The sequence below is a fragment of the Amblyomma maculatum genome, chromosome 5, assembly GCF_055883805.1.
Source record: "Amblyomma maculatum isolate TAMU_Amacu chromosome 5, ASM5588380v1, whole genome shotgun sequence".
Taxonomy (NCBI): domain Eukaryota; kingdom Metazoa; phylum Arthropoda; class Arachnida; order Ixodida; family Ixodidae; genus Amblyomma; species Amblyomma maculatum.
Genome location: NC_139348.1, coordinates 33706341 through 33713726, shown reverse-complemented (window position 1 = coordinate 33713726; position 7386 = coordinate 33706341). Strand labels below are relative to the sequence as shown.

The following is a 7386-nucleotide window of genomic DNA, read 5'->3' as shown; positions in this document are numbered from 1 at the left end:
TGTTGTAAACTTTAATTATTAATCATGCATAATCCCCGCAGCATGGAGGCTTGAACTATTTCTTCTTTAACTTCTGGCACGCACCACCATTGTCATCAGGTCCACAAGCACCTGCTTCTTCAAGCATACCAAGAGGACGCGAATAGGATATTATTAGATTGCAATAAGTATTCAATGAATCTCTAGGGTAATATCAAGTTAAGGAAGCCTGAGCGGTAAATTTATAACTAACCAAAAAAAAAACAAAACCATTTCAACTTCGCGTCCCGAAACTGCGGAATTCTCAGCAAGCAAACGATACAATAATTGCTTTTTAAAATAGAAATATATACCATTATTTATGTCTCTTAAATGTTTACACAACCTTTAGCACGGGTTACCCCGGAAGGCTAGCAATGAGAGAAGTATAAAGTAAGAGAATGTAGCTCAACATACAAAAGTACAGAAAAAAAGAAACGTAGAAACCGCAGTCGGCAGGATTCGAACCTGCGCGGGAGGATCCCAATGGATTTCAAGTCCATCGCCTTAACCACTCGGCCACGACTGCAGACGAACGGAGCAGCCAGAGAGAACAACTGAACACAATGTTAGGATTCGGTCGGAACAATTCCCAGCTGTGTATGCCTATTCTGCCGGTTAACGTGTGCCTGCAACGTTTTGTATCTTTTTCCTTTTTCTGCCTCCTCTGTCATTTTGTCTCGCTTTCGGGTGACGTAAGCACAGGCAGATAATTGAACGGAAAGCTGAATGTTATCAAAGGCGCTCTTTGTCAGCGAACAGCGTATTTCTACTGACTGAACTAAAGAAGCCGCAAACAGGCACGCAGCCGTGACCGAGGGGCTATGGTCACGGCTGTGCGTAAGCTCGAAGCCTGCCGACTACTGAGTTTTCTTTTTGTCCGTTTTGCTTTGCTACGGTGTTGTATTCTCTATAATGATCTCCTTCGATCTTCAGGTGTTTCCTGACGAAATGTAATGCGGTCACGTGGCCTCAGACAAGTCCAATGAGTGCCCGACCACGCCAGCCACCAACGCTACTAACACATGCCGGAGCCATACGCCCGTGATGTTTCTCTCACAACGGCGACCCCGGAGTTTCTCAAGAAGGGAACTGTAATCAATTCTGTATCAATTTACTAATACTCAACGGCGAGGCAATGCTGTTCAGAACAGAATGCACTGCGGCTTCGAACCAGTGCTTGGAATTTCCTGGTTAATCCTATTCCTCTTACATTTGAGAGCCAGCCATTTTAGTTTAAGCCAGGGAAATAATACAAAACGTCACTGGTACGAAAAAAGGTGTATTGTGAACTGTCCACACTCTGACTGCTAACACGAAGACGAAAGGAGGTACTATATTATATATATATATATATATATATATATATAGTTATTAATCATGCATAATCCCCGCAGCATGGAGGCTTGAACTGAAGGGTTTCCCCCTTTTTTCTTTTTTTATTTATTTTTTTTTTTATTTATTTATTCATTTATATTTTTTTCCCCTACTCCCACTCTTCGGCCGTCGTGGCCAGGAAGAGTGAAAATAGCCCGCATTCTTTCGCAGCAGAGACTATGCATCCAGGCACCTGTGTCAGCGCAGTTCGACAGGCCTGGCCAGCACCTGCGATGCACCTGCGATGGCACACCTGGACATCATCCTTCCCTACTGTATCTGTCGATTTCCTCTGTCTCCAACGTTTTGTTTTCCTACCCAGGTGTGGTCTATGTCCAAATGCTTAAAAAGCCGCAACACTATCCAAGAAGATTCACTCTTGAGAAAGATCGGTCTCCGATCGAAACGTCGAGTCTAATAAAATGTTTCTTTAAATGAAGCGTACCCTTCGCTCTATTATATATATATATATATATATATATATATATATATATATATATATATATATATATATATATATATATATATATATATAAAAAGCAGAAGAATAAAGCCGACGACGGAGTTCATGTGAGCGATTACCCAGAAAAGGCACTTTCATGAGCAATTTCACGTAGCAAAATGTAAATATCGACTGTATAATGTGGACAGTAATTTACTAACCAAACCGCTTGCTGGTAATGAATTCTGCTTCTTTCCGGAAGGGGTCCATATGTTTTATAAGCAAATTTATACAGATACCGAAGGATTGCTGAAACGTGTATCTCCGTATTTCGGCTCATCTTGAGGACCTTGGAAGACTCAGCACCTTTTGCCGAGAGCAGTTAGCACTATCTACTACACGTGGTGCCATTTACAGGGCCGACATTCCTGGCCTTAGGGGCTGCCAGTAATAGCATAGACGCGCACTTAGAACCGCTAGTGTTGAGCTCCTATACGAATGTCGTGTGCCCTAGAGCACAGCTGCTCTCGCACGGACGTATGCATATTGCTGAATCAATGCGCAAAGAAGTAGAGATAATGATCCCGCTGTCTACATATTTGACACTTAGCCGCATCTTTGAGGGCTGGCTTGCATGTGCATGTCGCTGTCTGCGAGAACAGAATAGTAATTGTCACTTCTGCAAAAATAATAAACAAAATTATCAGAACCCAAAAGAGCCCGCTATATTCAGAATGGCACTAGATTCGGGAATGCAAAATCTTGCTAGTAATATATACACAGCTGTAATATGTTGTGTCGTTCTTCTGCCACGGCATTGTTTTCGCTGTCCATTAAAATATTTCGGCTTCAAGAAAGTCGCGTTAATAATTCAGCGTGTGGATAAATACGTGCCTGTTACCTTGCTCACTTCAGGTGAACATCTATCCAGCGCTGAGAATGATCGATGCTTATTTAGTGTTCCGCTAATACGCGACACAGTGGTAAAATTTATCGCGGTAGGATTCTGTTTATTCTAATTGGTTCCGACTGGCTGCACCTACTAAGGCTGAACTACGAAGCGATTCCTAGTGCTACTTTTCCCAGAACAAAGCCAAAAGCCGCTGACATCCTGAAGCGGCCTTTCAGCAACGTGCACAGCATTCCTATTCAAGCTTTAGGCACTAACTGAAGGTAAAATAATATTCAGACGATCATCTAGCTCTCAGGCGAGCTGGTACGCATAGTTGTAAATTCTGTAAATTCTATAAATTCTATAAATTCTGTAAATTCGATGTACATTCTGTGAAGATCAGAACATGTATTCCTCCTTTCAGCCAAAATTACCAGCCATGAAAAGAGCACAAAATTGAGGCCGGAGGGGGGGGGGGGGTGCACATCTTCGCCTTTAAAGATATGGCGTGACAGTATTAATGGCTCCCTATCTACGCTCATGGAGCGAAAATCTGTGAGCGGGAGTCGTGCACGAGAGCTGTGGGCGCGATGGCAAATAAAGAGTATTATTATTATTATTATTATTATTATTATTATTATTATTATTATTATTATTATTATTATTACTGTTATTATTATTATTATTATTATTATTATTATTATTATTATTATTATTATTATTATTATTATTATTATTATTATTATTATTATTATTATTATTATTATTATTATTATTATTATTATTATTATTATTATTATTACTGTTGTTATTATTATTATTGTTTTTTTCCAAGATGGCGCCCAGTAAGGACGCATGTGCGCTGTGCTCCCGCCCGTTTTTTGGCAACCAGCAGTTTTTACGATGTGCCGACTGTGCGAAACGTGTTCACACGAAGTGCGTCACCTGGGCGGATGACGAGCTGCAACTTCTGAAGTCCGGCTCTCGGCCATTCTTGTGTAATTTGTGTGCGTCGTCGTCGTCTGACGGTGTTAGTCTTAGCGACGGTGGTGCTAGAGTCCCTGGTGCCCCGCTCCTGCCCAGCCACCCGACCGGTTTTCCCCCTTCAGCCGCGACCGGCGAACATGGCGGTGAGTTTGCCTCGCTACGGGCTCTCCTCCTCGACGCGCTTGAGGGAATCTCTTTTCTGAGCGATGAGGTTGCCCAGCTACGGGAAGAGAACGAGCGCCTTCGTGTAGAGAACTCGCGGGCTTTCGTACAACAAGCCGAGGTTATCGCCTCTTTACGTGCCGATGTTCGCGGCCTACGCCAGGAGCTTGTGCGATGCGCTGCTTCGCAGTGTGAGCGTCCTCTCGTCGAGCGTCCTCTCGTTGTCTCCGTGGGCAATCCTACCCGTGAGGAGCAGCCATCTGTGGACTACTCCGCCGCTCTTCATCGAGGGATGACTCCTGGAGATATTCCCTGTTCATCTTCTGCCTCTGCTCCTCGCCGTGCGGTTGACTTACCCAGTGAGATGAAGAAGCACCGAAGTCGAGCCATTACTGGCGCATCGAGCTCATCTGTCCTGAACGTTGCCATTTACCAAAAGAAGCGTCCGAAGACTATTTTCGTCTCTAAACTCAGTCCCGATACTACATCGGTAGACCTTACCAACCATCTAAAATCAGTGAATATTACTCCCATTTCCTGCCGGCAGCTGAAAACAAGGTACGACTCCTACTCGTCCTTCCATATTGAAGTTGATGAAGAATCCTACAGTAAGCTTGTTGAGCCTTCGATGTGGCCGATGGGTTGCATATACAAGGACTTTCGTGGGAAGCTTTACGACGATATGCTTCATCCCTCTGAACTGACGCAAAATTGCAGTGGCCCCTAATTTGGATATCTATTATCAAAACGCCCGAGGTCTTCGGACTAAGGGATCAGAATTTTTTTCTAGCGTCTTGTCCTCTTGTTATACCGCTGTTGTGGTTACCGAAACCTGGCTGTCAAGTGATATTCCTTCCAATGATTTCTTTCCAAATAATTACTCTGTTTTTCGTAGCGACCGCCCTGAAACAGGTCCCAAATCAAGAGGAGGTGGAGTGCTCATTTCTATTGACAGTTTTGTGAAGTGTGTTCGACGTTCCGATCTGGAAACTGTTGAAGAATGTGTGTGGCTCGAGCTCACTTTAAATCGACATGAAAAACTTTTACTTGCAGCTTTCTACATTCCTCCGAATCTACCTCCTTCAGCCTATGATGATGTTCTGCTCTCAATCGAACATGTTATAACCCGTCATAGCAAACACAAACTTCTTATTTTAGGTGATTTTAATACTCCTGGTATCAACTGGAACTCACTTATTTCTTCTCACAACAATCATTACATATTAAGTAAGTGTAACGCTCTACTTGATTTCATAGCCTTTAACTCTTTGCAGCAACACAATTTCATCGAAAACTGTTGCGGTAATATTCTTGACATCTGTCTATCGAATTTTGAAAGTGTTCGAGTCTCGAGTTCGGACATACCGCTGACTCGCTGTGACAAATTTCACCCTCCGCTTCTAGTTACTACTGCTGTCTCTGCCTCACCTTCTACTAACTCAGATCGGGTGGGGAATTCGCCCCGTTTCGCGTATGCACGTGGTGATTATGTCGGTCTTTTCAATTTCTTCTCTTCCGTCGACTGGTCCCTTTTAAATGACATTAATGATTCAGATGGACAAGTCAGTCGCTTTACAGAAATAGTTCTTGATGGTATGCGTCGGTACATACCTTTGCATACTCCTACGCGTAGGAAGTTCCCTTCCTGGTTTTCAAGGGAACTAATAACGGCGTTAAAGCTCAAGGAACGGGCCCATCGTAAAGCGAAACGCCCTGGGTTTCACAATTGGGCAGATGAGTTTCGCCGTGTGCGTTCTCTTTGCAAACGCTTATACAAGCGGGACTACGACTCCTATCTTGAGTCTTTAGAGAGGTTTGCCTCAAATCGTCCTAGTCAGTTCTGGCGTTACGTTCACAAGCGTTCCATTAAATCAGATTTAAGTATCAGCTTAGTTGACTCTCAGGGTTCGGAAATTCGGGATGTTGCCGACAGTTTTGCACAACATTTTTCCTCCGTTTACAAACATCCACATTGTGATTCCATTTGCCTCCCATCTGGTGCACTATCTAATTCCATTCTCTTTGACGAGGAGTTGATAACTGAGAGTCTTAAGCGTCTGAGACCATCTTTGTCTCCTGGACCTGATGGCATTCCAGCTGCCATAATAAAAGCCTTCAGTTATATCTTCGTACCAGTACTGACTGCCATATTTAATAACTGTTTAAAAAATGCTGCCTTTCCTCGCGTGTGGAAAATGGCACGCGTGTTTCCTGTCTTCAAGTCTGGAAACAAAACTGATGTTTCCAATTATCGTCCGATTTCTCTTCTATGTGCAACCTCTAAGCTTTTCGAATTAGCTTTGCACAGCGTACTTTCCTTCCATCTCAAACATATCATAGTACCGAATCAACATGGCTTCATGTCGGGTCGCTCTACTTCTACCAACCTAGTCACGTTTATGACGTATGCCTCTGCAGCAGTCCTTCAGAGGGGTCAGGTTGACACTGTGTACTGTGATATGAGCAAAGCTTTCGACGTTGTTACTCACTCACTACTTCTTGAAAAACTTCTACTCTCTGGCGTTGAAGTCTCTCTCGTAGCCCTCCTACGCAACTATCTCCTTGATCGCTTCTGCTTTGTCAGTGTCAATGGACAGACTTCTTTCGTTTACCCTGCAACGAGTGGAGTTCCTCAAGGTTCAGTACTAGGCCCGCTTCTCTTCTCCGTTTTTATTAATGATGTTTCCTCGGCGATAAAGAACTCCTCGTTTCTTCTTTATGCTGATGATATAAAAATATTCAAGGTAATACATTCTTTTCAAGATTGCGTGTTGTTGCAATCGGACATATCTGCTTTTTCTGATTGGTGTGCGATGAATCGACTTACCCTCAATTCTTCTAAAACTAGGGTTGTGTCCTTTACTCGTAAAACACATAGCTTTCTCTACCATTATTCTCTCAATTCTGTGCTGTTGGATAGGGTTGATGAAATTAATGACCTTGGTGTACTTTTTGACCGCACCCTCAGCTTCTCCTCTCACACTAAACGCATTGCTCAGCGGGCTATGCGCACACTCGGATTCGTTTGCAGACTTTCGAGAGAGTTCCATACTCCACTTCCGTTCCTAAAACTGTACCTGTCCATATGCCTCCCGGTCTTGGAGTATGCGTCGGTTGTTTGGAATGGCACTTGCAAATCGAACTTGGACAAGGTTGACAGAGTACAAAAAAAATTTTTACGGATATTTCATTATCGCTTTCCTTTCGCAACTTCCCCCTCTCGCTCCACCAGGAGCGCCCAACTGAATCTTCCTTCCCTTCACTGCCGTCGTATCAGACTTGATATCATACTTCTGTACAAACTCCTTCATGGCCACATTATGTGCCCTCAGCTCTTAGAGTACATCCTACTGCGCGTTCCGCGAAAGAGCATGAGGGAATTCAGACCATTTCAGGTTTCTCCTCTTCATTCCCACTCCCCTCTGGACAGGATGCAGTGGTTATTTAACTCTTTTTGTCCTCACCTTGACATCTTCCAAAACTCGCTCTGTTCATTTACATTGGATGT

General features: G+C 43.5%; 1 non-coding gene across 1 annotated transcript; it reads right to left on the bottom strand.

The window, feature by feature from the left end:
• Positions 1-465: 465 nt before the first annotated feature.
• TRNAS-UGA (transfer RNA serine (anticodon UGA)) lies at positions 466-547 on the bottom strand. Its single transcript has one exon. It is a non-coding gene; the product is annotated as a tRNA-Ser (tRNA).
• Positions 548-7386: the final 6839 nt, after the last annotated feature.